Genomic DNA, 27,089 nt, shown 5'->3' with positions numbered 1-27,089 from the left:
AATTCCTGTGGAAGGAGGTGCAGCTCTCCGGGTTCCACAGAATCACAAACTAGACATATCCACAAAGAGATCCTTTGATTTGTCTAGTTTAGCCCTGCAAGTGGAAATTTGTGGGAGCTCTGTGGCAAGGGCAATAGTCTGCTGGCTGCAGGAAGGACAGGACCAGGGAGGTTCAGAACAGTTAACCATGGAAACAGCAGCAGTCTTTTTGGTGGATACCTTATATGATATCAAAAGGATCTCTTCTAAGCAGGCATCCATGGCAGTTATCTCAAGGCAATTGCTATGGCTAAGAAATTGGGCTGCAGTTTCACCTCTAAAGCAAGGTTAAACAGGCTGCCCATTAAAGGGAGCCTGTTATTTGGTGAGCATTTGACCACAGTGGTAAAGGAATTTGGAGAATCAAAGCCACCAAGACTGCTAGAAGACAGGAAGCTGGTGGCCAGAGGCCCTGCCTTTAGACCTCATCTGAGGGATGTCAGACAGTATAGACCAGAGACAGCTGGGCCGCAGAGGGCTAAGTCTTCCAGGAGGTCGCAGTCCTTTTGAGGCAGCAGGCAGGGAAACCAAACCATGAGGGTAAGTTCAGAGTAGCATCTTCAGGAAAAAGGGCCTTCTGACAATTGCGGAAGCCAATCCTTGATCCGATTAGTAGGGGGCCACCTGCAGAAGTTCTACAAGGAGTGGGCCAAGATCACAGGTGACAAATGGGTGGTAGAGGTGGTTCGTCAAGGTTATGCATTGGAACTGAAAGCTTCAATATGTGAAAGTTATGTCAGATCCTTGTTCAGGGACTCAAAGAAAAAAGAAGTCTGGAAGACGGTACACGGGTTGCTGCAGTTAGATGCCATTGTTCTGGTACTGAAGCAGGAGCGAAAAAGAGGAAGATACTTGATATATTATATTGTGCCAAAGAAGGAAAGTGCATTTTGACCGGTACTGGACCTAAAAGGGGTAAACAAGCACCTGAGTGGATGGTGAACCAAGCCAAAAGCCACATGCAGCCATTTCAGGAATTGGTGCATCTGGGGCTCGATTTGACACCAGAGAGGGCAAAGGATTTCTGCTGCAGCTGAGGATTCACATGCTGCAGCAACAGGTCAGGTCATTCCTGAAGGACCAAAGCCGTGCAGCCTAAACATATTTACACTCTCTGGGGCTCATGATAGCAACCATAGAGGTAGTCCCCTGGGCGAGACCTCATTTGAGACCACTACAGGAGAGTCTTCTTTTTAGGTGGTCGCCACAGCAGGGATACTTCAAGCGATTCATTCTTTTGGCCAAGACGTGAAGCGGCCTAGGCTGCTGGCTGTCCAGGACCAACCTTGAGACAGGAAGAAACCTAGAGACCCCCCAGTTTTATGGATGCCAACAGGAAAGGATGGGGGGGGGGGGTGCGCATTGTGAAACATACATAGCGCAAGGCCGCTGGTCCCTGCAAGAGGCAAGATGACAATGAATGCTCTGGAGACAAGGGCAGTGCAGCTGGCATTAGAGGAGTTTCAGGAAATACTCTGGGGAAGAGCAGTGATGATTTTTTTTCAGACAATGCCACAGCCATGGCACATGTGAACAAGCAGGGAGGCACAAGGAGCAGGCAGGCCCAGAAAGAAGTCCAGTTGCTGATGCAGTGGGCAGAGAAGCACCTGCAAGACATCTCCGCAACCCATGCAGCAGGATCACAGAATGTTCAAGCAGATTTTTTTGAGTCGCCAAGAGCCGGACCCAGGGGAATGGGAACTGGCAGACGTTGCCTTCCAGCAAATAGTGGTCAGATGGGGACATCTCAGTGGGGACTTGATGGCAACCCTCAAAAATACAAAGGCAGAACAGTTCTTCAGCAAGTCAAGAAGTGGCCTAGCCAGGGGAATGGATGCGCTTACGCAGTCCTGGCTGCAAGGAGCGCTATTGTCCATATTCCCACCATCAGCATATCAGAACCAATACAACTCAGCCCAATTGCAGGGCTGCTTCAGTCAGGGCCCAGTGTACAATGAAGATCTAAGGCTGTTGAAAGACAGGGATTGCAGACGAAAGGGTACAAGTAATTTCTACTTCATTAAAGGCACGGAAACCTTCCACCTCCCGAGCGTACACAAGATTTTGGAAATGCTTTCAGCACTAGTGCGAACAGTGTGAATTATGTAAAGAAAATATCCATGCTTATTCTACTCTTGTACAGTGTGGCATTAAGAGAAACTCATTTTAAAATTCTTAATAGAATGGTATTCTGCCCAAGTAAAGCTTTTGGAGCCAAAATTGCGCCTTCTGATGTGTATTTAAAATGCTCGCAAACAAGTGCCACTTTTATGCATTGATGTGGTAATGTGTTCATGTTCAATCATTTTGACAGAATATTTTAGCATTTTTCACATCCTTAATTCTGGATGCCTTACCACGGTCGACAACTTTCTGTATTATGGGCTATGTCGCCTTCTTACGAGTTGGTAAAAAGGTTTTCAAGCTTTTATTAGTAAAGGGATATCTGCAGGCACTTCAATGCATCCTGGATAAATGCTTAGATAAACTGATACCAAATGCTGGGAGCAGAGTGCTGGTGTTTGAAGTTGGAATCAAGATACTGGTCAAATAGCACCTTTGGAGCATTTAGGTACTTTGTTTTTTTTTATTTGAATAACTGCTGACTAAAAGTGGAAGAGCCAGTCACAGCAAAAGACTCAGTGATATGTTTAAGTAAGAATTGCTCTCCAGAGCAGGGACTGGATATAGTGATTCTAGCATGTTATTATGGAACTAGCTGCACTGGCTAGAACTTCACCTCTGCAACCAAAAAAGAGATGATTTTGTTTGAAGATTATAAACTGGGAGGTCAAAGCGCATTCAGAACTATTTAGCTGCATAAGTGGGACTTATGCAGCTAAATAGTGGCCGTTGAATATGTGCCCATGTTAACTGCATAAGTTGTGGGTGGGCAGTGGGCAGACTGAGGTAATAATAAAACTTATATAGCAAACTGCCGATATGCGGACTTAGCGGCATAAATTGTATAGCTAAACTTAGACGTGCCACATAGAGCAGGTCTAATCTTAGCCAGTTATGCTTATCCGGCTAAGCGCTCAGTTATACAAATATATTCAGCATCATAGCCGTATCGCTGATTATATATCATAATCATATCATATATATATGTCATTCATCAAAATGCATGATGGCGTTAACGCATGTGATAATGCGTTAATGCATACGTTATCACAACAATGCATGTGATAAGAACAATAACACACAGTGCAAATGCAAATTTTTGTGAGGGGTGAGATCAGGTAGGAGTTTGGACGGGATTTAGTAAAATGAGGGGCAATATCGCACCTTGCGATAGCATAATGCATGCTATTGCATGGTTTTAATGCCGGAAATAACTATACTTTTTTTTCTTGGCGTTAGGCTGTGTGCGATGTACAAAATGGACATAATATAATTTGTGATAAATATTTAGAATTGCATTTTGGCCATTACTGAGCTTGGGAAGGGAGAGAGGGGAAGGGGAGTGGAGTGGAGTATAGAAAGAGAGAGAGGGAGACAGAGCATCTGGGGAGGGTCTCACACCATGCAACTATTTATATCTCTATAGGAGGGTCATCTAATAGGTCGAGGTGAGGTGGTAGTTTAGGGTTTAGGGGCCAGTTTCGCATGTAGATTGAAACGTACGGTACGAACAGCACAGTACACCTTGGTGAAGATTTGACGTCATTTGCAGTGAGGAAAGTCTCACAAAGATGAAATTTTATACTATGTTAATCCCACTTTAGCTTGATGGTACCCTGTTATAGAGTCCATCAAGCTAGGGTAGTCCCAGCTCCAGCACAAATCCTGCCCCCTATATGACTTGCAAAAATAAAGGCCCTTATACCTCCCCCGTACCCAATGGCACCCTCAGTCCATAGGGCAGGAGCAATATCCTATTGCTCCCGCCCCATCAGTGTCAAAAGTCTAAATGGCGTTGGCTGACCTGAGCCTCTGCTTTGGCCTTCCTGTGAGGCAAAGGGGAGCCTCAGGTCAACAGCGCCATTTCACATTTCGGCACCAATGGAGCAGGGCAGCTTTAAAATTGCTCGATAACATTACAATGTGCTCCGACCTCACTGAGATTTCAAATTCTCATTTTCATTAGTGAGAGTTAACATGCATGTCATATTCTCTATATTTTAAAATATGTGATCAAGGGGACCTAGTCAGAGCACTAATCAAGGGCAGGGCAGCATTTAACATGTTTGATGGCATCATAATTTTCTCTGGCCTATCTGAGATTTCAGCTTGAACTGAACTGACCTAGCATGTTTACCTATAGGAAACAAAAGCAAGAAAAAACTAGTGGTGTTGGGGATACAGGAAATGTGTGCCAGTGCTTTATTGGGTACTCTGTTATCTCTTGCAGACATTTAAAAGAAATTGGATGAATGGCTCGAACGTTATTAGGGGAGGAAGGACAGTCAGTTTTCCTGTAGGAATCTAGGATAAAAATGGAGGATTTGAGAATATGGGGGTTCCCCAAAGTTCTGTGATTTTATCTCTACTCTTCTCAGTCTGTACTCATTCCCTTGGACCTATCATTTTCCCCTTTAGTTGACCCTACTGCTCGTTCACCAACTACATGTAGATTTTCTGTTCCTGTGAAGGTTAAGTGAGTTGTTCAAAGTCACACAGTGAGGGTGACATAATAGATCTGAACAGGCTTATGACTCTGCTGTCTTCACTAAACCACAATACAGTTCTGGTAATCCAATCCTTATAGACTTTTAGCTAATCTAAGTACAGGTTATATCAAACATCATGGTATATTGACAAAGTAGGAGCAATTTTCAAACAGTCCTGCTTTGGGATGAAGACTGCCATACTGTTTACCTGTGTACTGTGCATCAATTTTCAAAGTGAAGTTCTATGTGCCCTGATCTCTTTGAAAATTGTTGAGGGTACAATATATATGCACGATGATTTCCCCCTGCTTTTTGTACAGGTACAATTTAGCTTGAAAAGTACATGCATGATTTTGAAAATGCAATTTGTGTGTGCATTTTTTCTTTTCCCAAGCTACATACGCCCCAGGAGCTCTGCTAGAAGAACACTGAGAGTGGGCAATTTTCAGAAACATCTATTTACATAGGTAAATGCTCCTAACCAATTAGGAATTGCTTTCAGAATTGGCTTCACTGGGTTTGAATAGCAGACTTGTGTAACTATAAACACATGGCTTGAAGTCAGATGTTTAAAGTCCTAATTATGATAGGACAATTATGCGGTCATTGTACACTGAAGATAAACCACAAACATCTTAACCTCTATTAACTCACCCAAAAAACTAATTCTAATTGCTAAGTTTGTGTTTATTGATACTGCTACTGCTCTCCTCATGTGAAGTAGAATAGATGCATATATGGTTGTTTTACAGAGCACATGCAGTCTTGGAAAATATAATAGATGCAAAGTTTGTTGCTATTAAGTCAAAACTGACTTTTGCTACAGTAACAAGCAATTTTTGATTAGACAAATGGCAAAAACTGAGAAAAGAGAAGCTCCAAGATGGTTTTTCTCCACTATTTTGCAGCGTAGTTAATGTGGAGAACTGTACAACAAAAAGTTGGTTCTTCTTCTTTAAAGAAGCATGAAATTCAGCTGCTCAGCTGGAGAAGGATACTGTATTTATTTAGTTAACATATTTGTATTCTGCCAATCCACAGATCTTGGCGGAGTACAATATATACGCATAATAAAATCATTAAGCCTACAGTAACAAAGAGCACAAGAGAGAAAATGTACCAAACTACATTAAACAACAAATTAAGCCTGCAAAGTCTATAGACCAGTGCTTAGCGCTTAGAAACAAGGACCTTATAGGGCAGGAAGAGCTTGGGTGAAAAGATAGGTCTTAAGTAGCTTTCTGAAACGAAGCAGATCACCTTCGCACCCTATTGTCGTGGGTAAATCGTTCCAGAGAACAGGCCACACAAACTTGCTTAATAGAGGCAATTTCCAGTAGATGCTGCAACAAGGAGTGTAAAGGACAGGAAATATGTTTAAATTTCTTTTATTAATTTTCAACAACGTATCCAACTCACCAAAATAGGGTTATACGGATTTGATTGGTTCCATTTCCTCCTGGCTTCATAGACCAAGCGCATTCTGGAAGACTATCTGCTGTCAAGTAAATAACACCAACAGCTGTTATTGCATGCATGCAACTGATCTTATCTACTTTTTTGAGCCCAACTCTAGCCATTCTCCGGCAAGAACTCTTAAGTGGAACTTCTTTAAACAGCGACAAAATACCCCAAACCTTTTACTTGTTTACTACAGGCAGAACCTTTACTGTTCAACCTGTTGGTTCTACTGAGTATGATATTTTTCATATGTACATGAGATCTCCTAAAATAAATTGTATGACATACTCTTACCATGGGAATGTTTGCTAAGAGTGGCTTTGCGTGCAGCTCTGAGGTTGTGAGAACCACAAGTGAAGTTGAGTGTTAATAACATCCTCAAGGCATCATATGAAGACACTTTCAGTCAGCTGAGAGAGACACAGAGAGATCTTTTACAACATATATTTTTTTCATGTGGATTTATGTAACTATCCCTCTGCAATAGGGGTGTCAAACTGCAGTCCTACAGGACTGCAAAGCAGTCGGGATTTCAGGGTATCCCTAATGAAGTTATATGAGATATATTTGTCGACAATGGAGTCAGCGCATACACATTTTATTTATTTATTTATGTTAATGTGCTTAGTAGTAATTATATCCAATGGGGTTTAAAAATCAACATACATAAAATTATAAAGAATGCAATCAAATAGAATCTGAGTCTTCCATCATAAATCCTTAAAAAGTATTCGATGAATAAGATAAAAAAAAGATTGCCTAAATAACATTGCCTTAACAGACTTTCTAAATTTCTCAGATAATGCATTCCACAATAAAGGAGCAGCTACAGAGAAAGCTCCACTAAATATATCCTGCATTGTAAGCCTGCTTAACTGTGGGAACTGCAAGCTGATTGGCAGATCGCAATGATCGATGTGGTACATATTCCTTAAGCCAGTGGTTCTCAACCTTTTTTCTGTCAGGACACACCTGACAGATGGTTCTCACATGCATGACACCCTGACCCATGATCGTCACGGGGCTAGATGCAAAAGTACAGTTTGCATCCACGGGAACCCCCCTGACCCACAATAATGGATGTAAAGCAGAATTACGACATTCCCCATACAATTCACCCTACAAAAAAAGATATTCTGGTTCTGGTGTCATGTCAGTAACAGCAACTCAAACTCCTTCTACTTCCAGGCTCAATAGCCCTACTTATGAAAAGACAGCAGTTTTACCACCAATGCATGTCCTCTTGAGAAAACACAACAAATAAGACTGATACAATGCTTACATGCTAATAAAATATCTCGGTAACAGACACAGAACCGACCTAACATACTCCCAGGATCTGTAGTAATGCACATAAACTAATCCACACACAGTTACACCTGTATTATGGAATACACTCAAACAGGAGCAACCCTATCTATGAAAAGGCAACACTACAAATATTAAATCAGGCCCTAAAAACCAATACACCTCTTATTAGGAAAATAGAACTAGCAAGCAGCTATAGATCCCCACACAGAAATAATTGTAAAACTATACTAATAAGCAGAATAAATGTTTCAAAACAGCCATGAACAGAATAACATCCAACAATTAAAAACTCATAAAAACTATTACAAATTCTCCAAACACCAATAAAATATTTCAAAAAAAGCAGACACATCACATAATATTAAATAATCAAAATGGCAGTCAATCAAGAAAAATAAACTTAAAAAGCCACCTTTACTTACCCCCTCCAGCAGATCTCCTACTCCTCTTCCATGCAGGCTGTAGCACACAGCAGAAGCAGCAGTAGAGGCTAAGCTCTATATTCATGGTCCTCTTCCTTAGGGCCCATGTCTCTCACACACACACACACACACCATACCAGACATGCATGCCCCCATGACCAGTTTCTGTCTCTCACACACCAGTCATCTCCCAAACAGTCTTTGACACACTCACCAGTCACCTTCCTGAACAGTTTCTCTCATGCCTTATACACACACAGGCTTCCCACTCCCATGTTCTACTTACATATACGGGCTTTTCACTCTCATAATCACTTTCTCTGTCTCAAACACACTCACCAGTATCTCACTCCCATGCTTGTTCTCTCCACATGCACAGGCTTCTCATTTCCATAATCATTTTCTCTGTCTCACACACACTCACCAGTCTCTCACTCCCATGCTTGTTCTCTCCAGATGCACAGGCTTCTCATTCCCATAATCACTTTCTCTGTCTCACACACACTCACCAGTCTCTCACTGCCATGCTTGTTCTCTCCAAATGCACAGGCTTCTCATTCCCATAATCACTTTCTTTCTCTCACACACACACACACACAAAAACACATACCAGTCATCTGATATCTCTCTTGCATACACACACAGACTTCCCACTCTCATGTTCTCTTTCAGATATACAGGCTTCTCCCTCCCATGCTGTGTCTCACACACACCCAGGTTTCTCACTCCCATGCTCACTCTCTTCACATGCACAGGCTTCTCATTCCCATAATCACTTTCTCTCTGTTACACACACACCAGTCTCTCTCTCATTTCCATGCTCGCTCTCCAGGTTCACAGGCTTCTCATTCCATGAATCACATTCTTTCTCTCACATTCACACACACCAGTCTCTTTCTCTCTCACACACTGTCACCTTACCAACCAGTCTCTCTATCATGCATGCACACACATTTACAGGATTCCCACTCCCATGCTCTCTCTCACATAATCAGGCTTCTCACTCCCATGCTTTCTTTCACACACACACAACACCAGGCTTCTTATGCCCATGCTTTCTCACATACCCAGATTTCTCACTTCCATGCATTTTCTCTCTCTCACACACACACACACCAGTCACCTCCCTGAGCAGTCACTTTCATTGTCTCTCACATATACATACACACACACACACACACACACACACACACACATATCAGCTCTCTGACCAGTTTCTCTCAATCACACACATGCTCTCAATCAAATACATTCTCTCACTTACACACTGGCTGGCTGGCTGCTTCTCTCTCTCTCTCTCACTCACTTCCACTCCCCCCCCCCCCCCAGCACAAATGGTAGCTGCAGCAGCCTCCTCCAGCCCCCGCAGACCAAGAAAGAAGAATCCCATCGGCCGCGGGAGGCTCATGCTGCTGTCTCCTTTCCGGCTGCTTCGATTGCTCGGGGGCCGATGCTGCCGCCGCTATTTTTCCACGCGGCACGGCTCTTTCTCCTTCCTGCGCACCGCCTATCACTTCCTGTTCTGGGTCACGGGGAGGAAGGGGGGGACGCTGGAAGAAAAAAAGGCCAGCCACGGGTGCCAGAGCTTCTTCTAGCGCCGCTGCTATTCCCGCTGGGCTTCAACGTGCTGATAGCCCGGCGGCAACGGCAGCAGGGAAGGAAGAGCAGTGGGAGAGACCGGGAGCACGCGACACACCAGCCGGTGCTTGGCGACACACTGGTGTGTCGCGACACACCGGTTGAGAAGCGCTGCCTTAAGCAGTTTACCCAGGCAATGAGTATCCTCACAGTGTGCTGTCTTACAAAAAGCCACATACACTTCGAATAATACCCTTTGCCAAACTGGCAGCCAATGCAACTGAGCTAGCTTTAGTGTGATACTCTCCCATTGGTAAGTACTACCCATGATCAGTCTTGTGGCTGCATTTTGTACCACAACTTACAATAATCAAATGTAGGGGTTACCACAGCCTGAATTAGTTTCCTAAAATCTGGTTGAAGAATCCTATATTTTAAGTGTCTGAGTAGGCACAGTTAAAACTGATTTTGAAGTAGCCCGAGTTTTCGTACTCAGATGAGAATCAAGTATTAAAACCTAAGTCATGTGCATATTCATTAGGGATATCCTGGAAACCTGGCCAGTTTGGTGCCCTCCATAATTGCAGTTTGACACCCCTCTTCTACAGACTTCAAGGACATTATAGCCTTCCCTTAAGGAAATCCATATATGCTCACTCACAGTTCATGCTTTCAGCTGTAGTGATCTCTGCAGTTCAGCACTGACATTGCAATAAATTGTGACATCATACTGAACTCCAGGCTCACCCTGGTGACCTGCAAGCTGTCTACTGCAGTTAAATACAAGCACCCATTCAAAAGGAGGAGCCAGGAAGGAGTGCTGACTGCTGCAGTTTACTTGCTAGCTGGTCTGGCTTGGGAAAACCCAGCAAAGAAGAGGCCCTTCAAGTCAAATCTCATTGGTTATTCAGGGAGACGCCTCTGCAGGATCCATCAGGCTGGTGAGATGGGGACAGAAGGACAAACACTGGGCTTAGGAGACAGAAGCTGCTGGTGGTGTGGGGGAAGGGACATAGCAATGAAGCACAGGGGGGTGAGGGAAGATGATAGGAAGGGACAGTAGGGAGAGAATTAGATGGGGGAAGCTAAAAATGGTTTTAAATGTTTAATTAGTGTACAGAAAGCAATGAATGAATGAACCTGTTACAAGACACTCAGATACTTATAACTTTAGAAGAACTGTGAGCTTGAGGTCTGGGATGTTGTAAGAAACCCTGAAAGTCTTTAGCAGGCTTAGGGACCTAATTGATTAAATGTTTTTCCCTAGGCAGAGTGGGGAAAAATCCTTTTTTGAATAAGGCCCTTCTTGTGTAATAGCTGCCTATACTTAATTAAACAAATTGGCCAGAGGAGCATAGAGAGGAGCACTAAAGGATTTATTTTTTTTCATGTAAATGCAAAAAAATAAAAATAAAAAGGTATCTATCATGGTCAAAATGATACATTTATCTTTGTAAGAGTATATGACAGATATACAGTCTTAGCCATCAGTTTGGTGTAAGTGAGGTAAACAATAATGACAATTGTTATGCAGCTAAAATTAGCAGAAGAAAAAGACTCAAAAGTCAAAATATTTGACACCCTGCACTGCTATGAAGTCTGAACCATGAAACCCAGAAGACCCTTCAACAGGAAAGACTGAACCATACTGTGTAGCTCTTAGAAATAACATTGCAAAATATCATGATAAAATGGGACATGTAGGAGTAATTCCAGAAAGGCAAAAGCCTGTCTAGTTTTAGTTATTCTAGTACTATGGAAGATTTATCTGGTAGACTTGCAATCACCAATCATAAATCAGCCCTCAAATCAGAGGGCTCTGTTTTCCAACATTCTGCTTTACATGGGCTCTTATACCGGAGATTAAACCCTATTTTTGATGTAGATCTCTAGGATTAGCTAACAGGTGGATAAATTGCATGTGCGTGCATGTGGGTATGTGGCCAGATATATCCTGGGCGCGCACGTGCACACATTTTATAAAATAGCCCCGGCGTGCGTGTGCCTAATTTTAAGCTTCTGCGTGCACAGCTGCGTCGCGTCAGGTTTGAGCCGTGTAAAATGAGGAATTTTATAACAGGCGCGTGTTCCCGCCATGACCAGTTTCACCAGTTCATCCACCAGTTTGCCCAATCTGCAGCTTAGGTCCTTTAAACTCTCCTGGTTCTTTAGCCTGCGCTTTCCCCAGTTAACCCAGAGAACTCGAACATCTCAGAGATGCCTGGAAATAGTTTTATGAAGACTGACAACTCCTCCATAGCAGAAGTAAATTTGTGCTCAAAATATACTTGGGAGCATATTCAGGGCGTGTAGGTGCTTGGGAACACATCTCTTAGCCCTGCCCAGAAACACCCATTCCACGCCCACGGTCTGCCTCTTTTTTCTCAATGTGAGATATTCACGCATGTGGGTGATATAAAATCGGGTGGACACTCGCATGCCCTACATGTGCACGCATCTCCCGATTATGGCACACCCAGCTTTTAAAATTCACCTTAAACTTTTCAAGTTCCACTATGTCATATTTGAAACAGGGTGACCAGAATGGCACACAACACTGAAGGTATGGACGTACCATGGCTTGTTACAGAGGCGAAGACTTAAAGCAAGTGTTTTGATCTTTTATTCATGAATTCTTAGAGAGAGGTTTCAGTCCCCCGACACAGACCTGTTTCGCCACATGGGCTGCGTCGGATCCTTGGTTACACACCCTTATTTATTTATGTGTTCCTTTGGTTTTGCTGACAGTTTTTCCGGGCCTCTGTCCCTCCCGACGCAGCCCATGTGGTGAAACAAGGTCCGTGTCGGGGGACTGAAACTTCTCTCTAAGAATTCATGAATAAAGGTAGAAATGCTTTCTTTAAGTCTTCACTTCTTTGATCAATTCAGCACAAGGATCTGTGAATTCCTAGCACACTTTAATAGAGTGATAGGACTCTCTATATAAGTACCACTGTGGATGGGCGCATTCAACTCTGGGTGGGTTTGGGGAGTGGTGTTATATACACAGTGAGAGGAATTAACTGCAGAGGAGAAGTTGTACCTTTCATCAATTCAAATGATAGAAATTCTTCAGTGATATCAAATTTGCAGTTAATTTCTCTGTGTATGTAAAACCATCACCCCCAAACCCATCCCAACCCCCAATCCCACCCTGAGTTGAATGTGTCCATCTACTGTGGTACTTTTGCGATATTAACAAATAATGTGTGACATGATAATGTACTGTGTGCTGTGATATTTGTTGATGTGATAAGTCTACAGTTTGCCTAACCATGCCCTTTTTTTTTTTTTATCGCGGGTGCTATTTCTTTTATATTTATAGCAATTTGATGAATCTAGGGGTAAGTTAGGTCCCTACGTTTGACACCTATTTTCAGCTGACTTAGGACCCTAAGTTTTCAGCTGAAAAGTCACATAAATTCAGGGACCCAAAAGTTAGGATCTTAAAAGGAGGTCCGCTATTCATTTGCCTAGATTTAGGCTCCTAAGTTAGGTGCCTAGTTCTGAAATTCAGTGCTCAGTTCCTTTGTTTCTGCGCCCTAACTCTACCCACGTCTTAGGCCCCTAAATTTAGGAGCCTAGTGAAACCAGTAAATTTTCAAAGGGGCCAATTTAGGATCCTATCAGAAAAAGTTAGGAGCCTAAACCCTAAGAAAACTGACTCCTATGTTAATATCCTTTGTAATATATGATTAGATAAAAAGAGGGTGATACCATATTAAAGCAAGTTCTAAAATAAAGCTATTTTTATAAATGTAAAGGAAGCATGATTTAAACTTTCCTCTTTCAGGCCCTCAGTGGTCGCTCTCATCCCTGCCTCTCCCCAGATGGTTCAGCCTGGGTAGCTCGTGGTTCTTGCTGGCTGCAGGGCTGGAGGGCTACCTTCTGTGAGGGGCACCCTCCGTGCTGCTGATTGTCTGGTGGAGGCTGCCACTGTTAGCAGCACACAAAAGATAACAGAATGTCTTCCCTCCCTTCATCTAAGCACACTATCTCCAATGTATGCCCCGGCTCAACCAGCTTTTTCAAATATGGAGTCTGAACCCAGATCCCCTGCACTGCTACCCAGGGAGCTATGGCCAGAGTCAAAGTCATCGCCACGGGTGGGCCTCAGTGTCCTGTGTCCCCTCACTTTTGGCTCAGGCCCCCACCCCTAGTAGCAGGGTCAGGTCCCTACTGAGTTAACTTTTTAAAGGTGCAGGGGTTAGAGGGTCTGAAGGCATTGGAATCACTGCCAGCTGATTCCCTGTTCCTATGGTTCTCTTTATGAGGAAACATAGAAAGCAGGATTTTTTTTTGTTGTTGTTGAGCCCTTGAGCGCCGCATGGTTCTGCTTTCTATGGTTCCTCCTACTTAGTACTGTAACGATACCAATAGGAGGACTCACAGAAAGCAGGATTTCTTGGGTTTGAGCGTGGCATGCTTTAACGCAAGCTGCTGGGCAAGCGTTAAGTTTTATGTCTTAAAATGGGCGCCTTGGCTGCGCAGCAATATTTAGCTCTGCGCTCGATTGGACGTGCATTTTGGATGCGCTGATCCCCGTATTGCATCAGGGGATATTTTAACGCATCCAATAGAGATTTACCCGGTGCGCTAGCCTGAGCGCACTACATCTTATCGGCTTGACAGAGTGTTGCCGGAAATTAAAAGGGTTTTGTAGCCACTGCCATGAAGACCCACATAAAATGATGGGGGGGGGAGGGGAGGCTGTCCACTGTGCCTGCTCAATTTTTTTTTTTTTTTTAATTTATACTTTATTGAGTTTTACAATTTTCATGACAAAATACTGCCAAAATACATTACGGATATATATATTTCTCAATACATCGGAGACTAATAATTTTAAGGAAGAAGACATATTTTCGTGAATATACATTTCTAAAAAAAGCAAGAAAACCAAATAAACATTGTCATATCTCATTATAGATATCCTATTACTATGAAATGAACAGAAATCAAGCTTTTATATTGAGCATGATTCAAAGTAAACTTAACAGATTAAACTGGAATAATATTGCCCCAACTGGTTTACTGTGCGAATATCCTTTTTAGCTACCATTGTTCCCAATTAAATTCTTAGCCTCTAGAAATCTTTTAAGGTCTGATGGTTTGAAATAGATGTAATTCACATTATTCAATTTTAACATACATTTACTAGGGTAGCGAACTACCATTTCAGCTCCCCGCCAAAATTCTGTTCTAGCAATGCCCCTGCCCATAACAGAAGCAAATGGAGGACAATTTTCCAGGCAATTTACCCAGGTAAAATGGTGTCAAAAATTGCTCTCCTCTGGCCAGCTACAGACAGGTGCAGTGTGGCGCAGCACACATACTTTTAGCCAGGCTGCAGGGCGGCTCTCCCAGGGTACCCACTGGTTCCCCCAACCCACTCCACCCCATCCTGTCAGGCTGCGCTAACAAATCCAAAAAGCACCTTGGGCTTCACAGAACAAACGACTGTCAAAGGACATATTTCTCCTCAAAGGTGAAAAGCCTCTGTTTCCTTGGCAATATTCCCATTCAGACATTGAAGAATCCTGTTCAAACTGTGCCTGCGCCTCCTAGGTGAAAGTGAATGGTGACTTGGTGACATACATAATTATAATTAATTGCTGCCTGACAGGGTGGTAAAGTGTGCTCCCCTTCAGATAGTGGTATGTTCCATCCCTACTGCCTGATGTGAGGGATGAGCTGGTGCTCCCCAGCCAAGGCACAGCGCAGGTCAGATCACTGAGAGGGCCGAAGGGGGAAGGAGTCCCTCTTAGTCTGGCCCTTTCAAGGATTTGAAATGCTGGGGAAGGGCCAGGGTTGCCAGAGGAGTGGCAGATAAGAGTGCCAGTGGTAATATTTCTAGCATGCTGGCAGCCCTGCCATACTTCTGGGAACCCTACCATCTGCCTTCTATACTTTCCCATCCACTCGATGAGAAATTACTTAATTCATTAATGTCATTCCATTTTTTTTAAACATTATTATATCAAATGCTTTACTAAATTGTATACATACATAGTAAAAGATTTATGACAACCTAACTATACAATAAAAACTATCTAACTCACGCATACCATCACACATTCATGCTTCATTAAAAAAATACAAAAAAAATCTGAAATATTTGGACATAAATCAAAAAGTTAATTTGGTTCAATTTCTAAACAATATCCTCACTACATATACTGCTCTATACGCTTGTTCTGAAAGTTTTTCTATAATGTAATCCCATCTTCTCTGCAATGTTCTCATATATAACCATTCATCTGTCAATGATGTTCTTATGCCCAGTACTCCTATGATGGCTGTATTGCATTATTAAATGGGAAGGACCCAAAAAGCACGAAGGAAGGCGATCTATAATAGCCGTCAGGATGAAAGAAAGGAATAGATGCCTGTAGTCTTAAAACAATCCTTTATTGCAGTGGAGACACAAGGGTAGCCCGACTCTGGCCGAGTTTCGCCGTTTCAAAACGGCTGCCTCAGGGGCTTACAATAATCTTCTTGAATTCATTAGTTATATATCGACTAAGAATATAGTGTGATCATATAAAGAGCTGTATGATCTCTTATGTTGCGTCTTGAAGCATTCGCGATATGAAGCATTCGCGATAGCAGAACTCTGCTATCGCGAATGCTTCAAGACGCAACATAAGAGATCATACAGCTCTTTATATGATCACACTATATTCTTAGTCAATATATAACTAATGAATTCAAGAAGATTATTGTAAGCCCCTGAGGCAGCCGTTTTGAAACGGCGAAACTCGGCCAGAGTCGGGCTACCCTTGTGTCTCCACTGCAATAAAGGATTGTTTTAAGACTACAGGCATCTATTCCTTTCTTTCATCCTTGCATTATTAAATTAAGTATTTTCTCATTGAGTGGATGGAGTATTGACATCTGGAGAAAATTTAGATTGTGCCTTCAATGTTATTATTTCGTATACGTCCCCAGCATTTGTCCCCTGGGAAAGTGGGAGATGGGTGAATGGTGTTGGTTTGTTTGAGGTACATTCTCTCAGGGCTAATGCAAAGTATTTGATGCCCTCGAAGAACCTTAAAGCCTTGTGACCTCACCACACAGAATTAAAAATGATGCAACTATAATAGATTTTACATGAAAAAGGATATTCAAAGTACTGTTTTTTGAGGTAAATATAATACAACAACATGTATATCATATTTATGTGCATTGCTGTGGTGCCAACAAGGAAACTGTAAAAAAAAGACCCTTGTAAACACATGTTGGATGTGGATTTGGTTATCAGAAAACCATGAATAAAATGAGCTACAATTGCAATATAATAAATTTATTTATTTATTTATTTATTTATTTATTTGCTTTTTTTATACCGACATTCAATTCAAAATATCACACCGGTTTACATTGAAACAAATTGTCAACAAATATTTTTGAAGACCTAATACAGTATAACAGTTGAAAATCTCCCATATCAAAACAGCACTAACTGCTAACACTCAGGGGCGGATTTTCAGAGCCCTGCTCGCCTAAATCCGCCCAAAACCGGGCGGATTTAGGCGAGCAGGGCCCTGCGCGCCGGGAAGCCTATTTTACATAGGCCTACCGGCGCGCGCAGAGCCCTGGGACTCGCGTAAGTCCCGGGGTTCTCCAAGGGGGCGTGTCGGGGGCGGGCCCGGTCGTTGTGGCGTTTCGGGGGCGTGTCGGCAGCGTTTTGGGGGCGGGTACGGGGGCGTGGCTACGGCCCGGGGCGGTCCGGGGGCGTGGCCACGCCCTCCGTACCCGCCCCCAGGTCGCGGCCTGGCGCGCAAGAGGCCCGCTGGCGCGCGGGGATTTACGCCTCCCTCCGGGAGGCGTAAATCCCCCGACAAAGGTAAGGGGGGGGTTTAGACAGGGCCAGGCGGGTGGGTTAGGTAGGGGAAGGGAGGGGAAGGTGAGGGGAGGGCAAAGGAAAGTTCCCTCCGAGGCCGCTCCGATTTCGGAGTGGCCTTGGAGGGAACGGGGGTAGGCTGCGCGGCTCGGCGCGCGCCGGCTATACAAAATCCATAGCCTTGCGCGCGCCGATCCAGGTTTTTAGCAGATACGCGCGGCTCCGCGCGTATCTACTAAAATCCAGCGTACTTTTGTTTGCGCCTGGAGCGCAAACAAAAGTAGGCTATTCGTGCTCCTTTTAAAATCCGCCCCTCAAAGAATAAGAATCCTACCCATGAAAATGCAACACTGCAAATATTACATCAAACCCCAAAACACCAATCCACCTGCTATTAAGAAAACAGAACAAGCCAGCTTGGACAGAAACTACAAGGTAGCAGAATATATCATTTCGGTCACATACCAGAACACAGAGGGACCCACACCAAATAAGAGACCATAAAATATAAATAGAAACGTGCAAATAAAAACTGAACTGGACTCTGCAAAAAGCCAGACTCTGTATGCAGGGCAACAATGGAAAAACAGAAACATCACCATTCCTCATAAAACAACAATAAATCAGGAAATATAAAATATCAATCATAATAATAAAATCATACTGATAAAAATAATATTCAAAAACAGTTGATGAATAGAATAACATTTTATCATTAAACTCATAAAAGAAATTTAAAGGTCCCAAAACCCAATAAATATTTCAAAACAGCAGACACATCAAATAAAATCCAGTAATAATTAAAACAAATAAAGGTAAAAAAAAAATTCCTAGCTTTCCATAGCTGGGAACTTTTGATTTCCAATCACCCTGTGATCATTCTGGATTAGTAGTGGGAAGGAGGCTCCACACTATCTGATATGCATACACTCACATACACACACGTTCACACTCTCTTACATGCTGAATTACACACACATGCTTTCATACACACAAACACATGCTTACACATTTTCTCTTGCTCACACACATACACACACATGCTCATTGCGCCTTCTTCTTTCCCTCCCGAAACACAAGCAGCAGCCTCCACTTTCAGCGCTTGCAGCCAATGGGACCTCCTCTTTCCTCCAGGGCATGGGCAACGTTGCTCTTTTCTTCTGGCCACATGGGCCAATGCTGAACCTGCTCCTTACCGCCATGCCAACTGCATCTCCTTCTTCCCACCCATGCAGGCCCACATGACACAACTTTCTCTTCTGGGCCCACACAGGACGGAAGAATAAGGAGTCGCAATTGTTGCAGTCCTGCCATTGCAGTGCCATACCCAAAATGTGGTTCGGTAGGTGGCTGCCTAGTCCATCTAGTGCTTTCACTGGTCCTGTACTCTCTTCCACTCACCACCCCCCATACAGTGTTGCTTCCTCTCTACTTCCCACCATTTCCCCCTCTTTTCATCTCAGTTCCCTCTTCTACCTCACTCACATCCCTTTTCCTTTCCTCTTACATCTTCCCTTCCCTTTCCTCTTATTCACACCCCTTGCTTTTCCAACCCTTCCTTCTCACTTTTTCCTTCCCTTCCCTTTCCTCCCCTCTCGCTCATTCAGCCCTCCCTTCTTCTCCCATTCCCCCTCACTTACCCTTTAAATTCCCTTCCCACTCACTCACCCTACTTCTCTTCTTTTCTCTTCCCTCTCACTCAGGTAAGCCCCTCCCTTCCCTTTTCTTCCCTCATACCTCACTTACTCATTGGGTCTTTTGTTTTCTGCTTGCCTGCGGGGGTGTGGGAACCCCATGGGCATGACATCATCCTGTACTGACATGGGAGTCATCTTCCTGCCCGTGAGGCCTGGGAACCCTGCGACATGTCATTATCCCGCTCCACTGTGAGGTTATCTTTCTGCCTGTGTGGCCTGGGATCCCCATGGGCACATCTTCATTTGGTGGCTGCCACCGCCACTGGCATTTTCTTTCTGCCTGCTGGTGTAGGAACTGCACAAGCACATAATTGGCACTGCCACCACTGCGGGTGTCTTCTTTCTGACCACAGGCTGTGGGAAACATGCATTCCTTAAAGCTCAAACATTACTGGACCGTCCCCCCGTCCCCCCCCCCATACACCCTTTTCCCATTTTAATTTTAAAATTTGCAAACACGACCTCCTCAGCCCCCCCCCCCCCCCCAAGACTTTGGAAACCTCCTGCAATCTCAAATGAACAGTTAGGCCCCACCCAGGTCCTACCCACACCACCCAACCCTGCACAGTGGCACAAAACATCCCCGCTGAGATTGAGGGTCTCACTCACCCGCTCCCGGCGGCTCCAGCGCTGCATCTGACAGGCAGCCCTGGAAGTGTAAGCTGAGTGAAGTTTATGCTTCCAGCGCTGCCTATAATAGGCAGCGCTGGAGCCGCCGGGAGTGGGTGAGTGAGACCCTCGCTTCTAGCGGGGACGTTTTTTTGCCATGGGGGAGGGGTGAGGGGATGGGGAAGTTGGGAGGGCTAACTCCATTTGAGACTGCCAGAGGGTTTCGAACTCCGGTGGTGGTGGGGGGGTCGCGTTTGCAAATTTTCATATTAGAATGGGGAAAGGGTGTGGGAATGGGGAGGAAGGCGGCCCGGTAATGTTTGGGCTTTAAGGGGCGCTGGGCGAGATGTTGTATTTTAGAGATGAGATTGGGAGCCGCAGGCCCTTGGATTTATTTATTTTTATTTTTAATACTGACAGTGCTACTTGCTCGGATATCTCGTAAAGATATCTGGATAAGTAGCAAGTTATCCGGCCACACAAGGCTGGATAACGTTAGACCTACTTAAGAGCAGGTCTAACGTTATCTGGCTAACCTAGCCGGATATACCCGATAGTCGGCTAGGTTAGCAGGACATCTCAGCCCCTCCCCAGAACGCCCCTGGAATGCCTCTTTTTTTCATCCAGCTAAATTATAGCCGGAGAAGTGGCTGAATATGCCACATTTGCCATTTAGATGGATAGCTTATGAGTTATCCGTCTAAATTGCTTTTAAATATTGACCTTATGTAAGTTTACCCGCATATTGGATGGGCAATTTTATAACAGACCATTTTCTTAGGTAAAGTTCTGCCAGAATTCCTTGAAAATTACCCTTTTAATTACAGCTGCTCAAAAATGTGGTACTGATAATTCCTATATAAGATCTTCAGAGGAATTACGTGTACCTTCTCATTCCATAATGATCAGATAACCTCCCTCAAAAAGCATGGGGGTCATTTTCAAAGGCTTATCGCGTGCAAAAAGTCCCTTTTCGCGTGAGATAGCATGCTGTGGCGGAGTTGGGGCGGCAGGGGGAGGAGTCGGGGCGGCGAGGAGGCGGACTCGGCGGTGTCTTCGCTGGGGGCAATAAGGTAGTAATGTTATCGTCACCAGTAGTGCGCCCAATAGCACCACCTTTCACAGTGGCGCTATTGGGTGCGAAAGCCGGCAGAGAAAACACCGCGGTGGTGCGAAGGCTGCCGGCTTTCGCAGGCCCACCCCCCCTTCGCCCCCCTGCCACCCATTTTCGCTGGATTCTCCATTCTGCGATAGAATGGTGAATCCAGGTCTATGAGATCCTCTATATTCAGGATTTTAAAATCCCACTTGTCTGACTGCCCTTGATAATAGCCAAATTAGTTTTTTTCCCAGCTGGAAACATATCTGGTTATGTCTGGAGCAGAGCGGCATTTATGTGGCTAAGTTTACCAGATGATGTTGGTTTTCAGCATTATCTGGCTACATAACCGGATAACTTAAGGACTACAGAAGAGCTGCTGCTCAATATACCAGCTAAGTTAGCCAGATAAGCTTATCCGGCTAACTTTTCTAGCCAGCCAGCAGCTAAATATGGACCTCCATGTGTTGAAATTTCTAAACTAGTCCAATAAAGTAATATTTATTGCCTAGACATGCATTAATAGGAGAGCACCGTTCAACCCTATTATCAACTATAACAACATCCAAATTCTTATTTCATTCCATTCTACACTTTATTTCTTAAAGAATTAAGCAATATTAAATTAATCATGGATATGATCATTTCTCTAGGCTAAATAATATTGTCACGGCACTGATAAATAAAACATTCTATCTTTGGCACTTGCAATTTTCTGTATCTCTAAAATTATCTCCCTTGGATAGGTTCACACCCAGGAATAACTCCTCCGTTGCAGGCACAGATTATAAGTGTGACTGTCTCATGACATCCACCATATGAATGGGAATTCTTTTAAGCCCAAGTGCCTGACGATGAGAGCAAAGATTGTTTCTGTATTCATGGGGAGAAGCCTGAAACAGAGCCCACCAGTATGAAGTGTTATTCAACATCTGACATGACATTTCACTTTTAGACTGATGAATACACAGCCTAAAATTCAAATTGAGCATTATCTTTAATGTTCTTTATAAATTATAATTTTATTTTATCTTATTTTTTAATTAGAAAATATAGGCCTAATTGTGCTTACTGTATATATAAAATATATTGCCATATATATTTGCATAGTAGTGTACTTGAAGATGAATTTATATTGAATATTGACTTTTTTTTTTGCATAGATGTTTATGTTGATTGTTATTTTTTTAAAATAAGTTTTCTGCCTGCTATTGAATATACTTCGGTTTATTTTCAAATGAGGAACGGTAACTTTCAAACTGGCACGCGGGCTTACTTTGGCACTTGTGCGTCAGTATGCAGCCAGATATGTGGCCATTTTATAACGTGCGTGCATATATACGCGCACGTTATAAAATAGCATTACCATGTGTGCACATGCGCCCAATTTTAAGTGGGAACATGCCTATGCGCGAAAATCCCATTTCTGTTGTGTAAGCCAGGGAATTTTAAAAGGGGTGGTGCGTTCATGCCATTGCCAGTTTCACCAGTTCTCCAATTAACAGCTTCTGTAGCTCCTCTAAACCCTCCTGCTTTGATAGTCTGCATGCCCACCAGTTACCCCAGACCCTTAAAACCCCTGAGAAATGGCTCTTTCTTTTTATTTTTAAGCTGACACATCATTCATAGCAGAAGTAAACTTACACAGCAGGGGATCTGGGCAAGCCCCCAAGCGCATAAGTATTTACCACACATCTCTTGGCGATGCTTCAAAATGCCCATTTCCTGCCCTATTTGAAAGCTTTGAGATATGTGTGCAGCAGGAGATACAGGTGCATTTGGGCGGCTTTTAGAATCAGGTGGGCATATGCAAAGCCAACTTGTGCACGCATCCCCTAATTGATGCTCGTGCATCTAAGCATATACACTTTAGATTATTGAGCGGTCCATATTCAAAAGCTTATGGCTGGCTAACTTGGAAGTTATACATTAATCAAATCGTGGGAACAATACTGTTCAATCGCTGTACTAATAATACTGTTTTTATTCCAATTTATCAACTTATTGCTTATAATGTGAAATATATATTTTTTGAAAAATAAATATACTTTAAAGCCTACACATCTGTGGTATATAATGAACTCTTTCCAGCTTCTAATGATGCGACACTATATTTTATATAAAAGATGTGTTTATCCCATGCCCTTTTGAATTCCATTACTGTTCTTATCTTCACTATTTCATTCGGGAGGGTATTCCATGCATCCACCATTCATTCTTTGAAGAAATATTTCCTGACCTTGCTCCTGTCTACTCCCATGGAGTTTTATATCATGACCCCCTAGTTCTACAACTTTGTTTCCATTTGAAAAGGATCTTAAGCATCATTAACACATTTAAGGTATTTAAAAATGAGGGATGTGCAGAAGGAAAAAAATTCATATTGTTTAAAAATTCATTTCATGGGGACCCCAGATTGTTTCTTTAGTTTCAAAATGAAAAAAAAAATTGTTTTTCATTTGATTAGTTTTTTGTTTGCCATCAGAGTAAATGGGGGAATTATTATAGCCTATATTGGGCTTCAGAAATTGTAGGAAGAAATCAAGAGAGATTAATGAGCTCCAAAGATCTAGAAAGACTGGTGTGGATAGTGGCACAAAAAGTGGCATGAATAGCCTAATTCTCCTTAAAGGGGCAAAGGGGTACCAGCATTGGCAGGCGCTATCCAAATCATTGTGAGAGGAGCAAAAAAAAAAAACCCCCAGTAAAAGTGGAAGAACACCCCAAGGCTCCAAAAGAGGGCACCAGCAACAGTGACATGAACGCTTGATGGCATCTGATGTGGCAAACTGGCACCAAAAGTGTCATCAGCTTCGTAAGACAGCGTGAAAGGGAAACAAAGCAGAAAAGGTGGCAGAAGTCCCCTCCCCCCAAAAAAAAAGAAAGCAAGCACTGATAAAGAGGCCAAGCAGCACAGAGTATGGCTTCAAAGCTCCAAAGCAACATGAGAGGTGCAAAGGGCGTTCGCCCGCTCTCCCGCAATTTTTACTGTATCGGCCCGAAAGATATTGAAGTGCAGGGTGGAATTTAGATTTTCCTGTGAAATGGGTTTTCCAAACGAAAATTATATCAAATTTAATACATGGAAATGGTTTCACAATGATAGAGGGTTTATAGTAAGATTTATTGTGAGGGTCATTTTTATAGAAAACATTTCCCATATTCTGTAGCTGAACTCTGGCTGTTGCGTTTCCTAATTTTATGATTTTGCATGCATTTTCTCTGAGTGCTCTAAAGTCCTATAACATTCAGTACATTAAATGGCAGGATTTCTTCCTCTGAATGAGGGCTTTTGTATAACAAACAAAGAAGAAAGCAAGTGTGGGTGGGAAGTACACACCAAGGCACCACAAGAGGGCACCAACAACATTATGGCAGGTTGGCATGTGACAGCAAGTTCTCTATGGTGGTACGACAGCTGGGTTGGTAGGTAGGTATGAGGCAGCAAGTCCATACGCCAGTGGAAACAACAACAAAAAAAAAAGCCAGGTGTGAAAACCTGCCTGGAATCATTGCTGATGGGTTAGAACAGTGGTTCTCAACCCTGTCCTGGGGACCCCCCCAGCCAGTCGGGTTTTCAGGATATCCACAATGAATATGCATGAGAGAAAATTTGCATACACTGCCTCCATAACATGCACATTTTCTCTCATGCATATTCATTGTGGACATCCTGAAAACCCGACTGGCTGGGGGGGTCCCCAGGACAGGGTTGAGAACCACTGGGTTAGAACAAAACAAAGAACTGTAAAATAGGTGGAGGGAAGGACATTTTTTTTTTCTAAATTTTTCACCTATTTTTCTGGGGAAAAACAAACACCCCAGTATAACAAAGAAACAAATGAAAGCAAACAACACAGAGGCACCAAAACACCCATGCAAAAGCATATTAATAGGCAGGCATAGCAGGTATGCTGAGCAGTAGCACCAAGACCCCATGGTAGTATAAAGGGCATGGCTTCAAGACACAGCCTGGTGTGCTTTAGTCTCTGCCCTGCTCTCATTACTCACCTTGTTCCCACTGCACACTGTCCACTGCCCAAGCAGAGACAAAATCAAGCAACTCTCCAGTCTGCCTCCAATCTCCACAAAGGAAAAAATAGTACAGCAACACAAGTCTGCTCTGACACAGAGTTTCATATGCAGTGATACCTGGCTGATTTTATCTGTTGAGTGACTAGCACAGTGACAGTCTAAAATCAGCAGCAGCCAAAAAGTTGTTTGGGAGTTATCTAGGGGAACTCAAAGAGAGCTCAAAAAGTATCCTTCACAGACAATGCCTTCAGAAGGAATGCACAGCAGAATGAGCAAATCTCAGACATGCTCAGTCTTCAAAATTAGCGTCACTGTATCCAGTGCATAGCAATAGGTTGAATTGGAAAAATGATTCACGGCAATACGTCATCCTTCTTGTCTCTTTGACAACATGTCCATCCTACTTATGTCTGCTAACTAGATGGTCTATCTTTGTATTTATTTATTTATTTATTTTAAGTTTTTCTATACCGGCATTCGCGATGGGTATCGCATCATGTCGGTTTACAATTAACAAGTGAAAAGGTAACAAGAGGTCATAAATAACAATAAATAACATAAATTAAAAAGGTAGTAGTAATAGTAACAATATACAAGTGAAAGTTAAGGGTTGCAGTTACAATAAAACAAGGTAGTAATATAACTTGGAGCAGAGAAAATTCCTGTATCAATTCCTAAATGTATACCTGTTGCTGTCCTTTTGATTTCTATGAGGCCATTGATTTCAATGACTTATAGAAGCTATTCTGTTCAAAATGAATGAAACAAATAGGATTTGTTTCATTCAGTGGCCCCTCTGAATTCATTTTGGGAACCTCCAATAGAAATGAATTGGACCCAATTCATTTCTTTTTGCCAATTCATTGTATGTTTAAATTATTATTCTATGTTATTTTTTACTCTGCTTAGCATGATTTGATTATTGTAGGCAGATTATAAATATTTTAAATAAATAAATAAATGAACTAATGCACATCCCTATTAAAAATATGTATTATACCTCCCCTGTCTCACCTCTCCTCTAGAGTATATATATTCAAGTTCTTTAGTCAAATCTCATATGACTTTTGTTGCAGATCCCACACCATTTTGGTTGCCTTTCTCTGGACCGCTTCCATCCTGTTCTGATTCTTTGTGATATATGGTCTCCTGAACTGAACCCAGTCGGATCTCACCAAAGACCTGAACAAGGACATTATCACCTCCTTTTTCCTGCTGGTTATGCCTCTCTCTATGCAACTCAGTATCCCTTGGGCCTTAGCCACCGCTGCCTTGTCACAATGCTTTGCTGCCTTCAGATTGTTAGATCCTATCAGCACAAGGTCTCTTTCCTGATCCATATAATTAGTCTTTTGCTCCCTATCACATACAGCTCTTTTGGATTTCTGCATCCCAAATAAATGACTCTGCATTTCCTGGCATTGAATCCCAGCTGCAAACCTTTGACTATTCCTTGTACTTTCTTAGATTGCTTCTTATTCTTTTTACTCTTTCAGATGTATCCACTCTGTTGCAGATTTTAGTGTCATCCGCAAAAAACCAAAGTTTTCCTGCTAATCATTCTGCAATATCGCTCACAAAGATACTGAACAGAACTGGCCCCAACACCAATCCTTGAGGCACTCCACTTATCACTCTTCTCTCCTCAGAGTAGGTTCCATTTACTACTACTTGCTGTCTGTTAACCAATGTGTAATCTATTCCACCACTTGGAACCTACTCATAGGGTTTTCATTTGGTTCATGAGCCTCCTTTGCAGGACCGTAAAATAGCTTTGCTGAAATCCAGGTAAATCATGTCAAGTTCTCATTCCTGATCTAATTCTCTAGTCACCCAATCAAAAAAAAAATTAATCAGATTCATTTGACTTGGCTTTCTTCAATCTGTTTTATTCCTCTGTCTATTTATTAAATATCCCTTTTTATACTGATTTTATTTGCATTAATCTATGTTTTATGAGTGTTTAAGTTTTTATTATTTTATTATATATTTACTTTATATTGTATTGCTGTTATTTGTATTATTTTATGAATATTCTTGTTTATCGCTTAGACCTATTTGTTTAGTATTAAGCAATTCATAAATTCCAATAAATGTAAATGTAAATGTTCCTTTGGTAAAACCACATTGCCTTGGATGCAGCAACCCAGCAAATTGTAGAAAGTTCACTGTCTGTTTTTAAAGCAGAGTCTCCATTAATTTTTCCACCACCAAGGTATGTCTAACTGGTCTATAGTTTACAGACTCCTTTCTGCTACCACTTTTGTGAAGTGGGAATAAAACCTTCTCTCATCTTGTGGTACCACTCCCGTCTCCAAGGATCTATTGAACAGGCCTTTCAGCAGACCTGCTAGGACATCTTTGAGCACCCTTAGTATC

At 42.7% G+C, this 27,089-nt stretch overlaps 1 protein-coding gene across 5 annotated transcripts in view; it reads left to right on the top strand.

Moving 5' to 3' along the window:
- The window catches only part of RASGRP3 (RAS guanyl releasing protein 3), a 305,296-nt gene that overhangs the window by 119,784 nt on the left and 158,423 nt on the right, over positions 1–27,089 (top strand). For 2 of the 5 annotated variants that reach the window (XM_029593883.1, XM_029593879.1), the window contains exon 2: positions 25,787–26,360. The exons of the other annotated variants lie outside the window; for them this stretch is intronic. The gene's annotated coding sequence lies outside the window, so the exon portion shown is untranslated. The remainder of the gene's footprint in view (positions 1–25,786; positions 26,361–27,089) is intronic. 5 annotated transcript variants of the gene reach the window in all.

Source organism: Rhinatrema bivittatum, chromosome 3 (genome assembly GCF_901001135.1).
Source record: "Rhinatrema bivittatum chromosome 3, aRhiBiv1.1, whole genome shotgun sequence".
In the NCBI taxonomy this organism is placed as follows: Eukaryota; Metazoa; Chordata; class Amphibia; order Gymnophiona; family Rhinatrematidae; genus Rhinatrema; species Rhinatrema bivittatum.
Note: the sequence above shows the minus strand (reverse complement) of the source record. Positions and strands in the feature narration are given on the sequence as shown.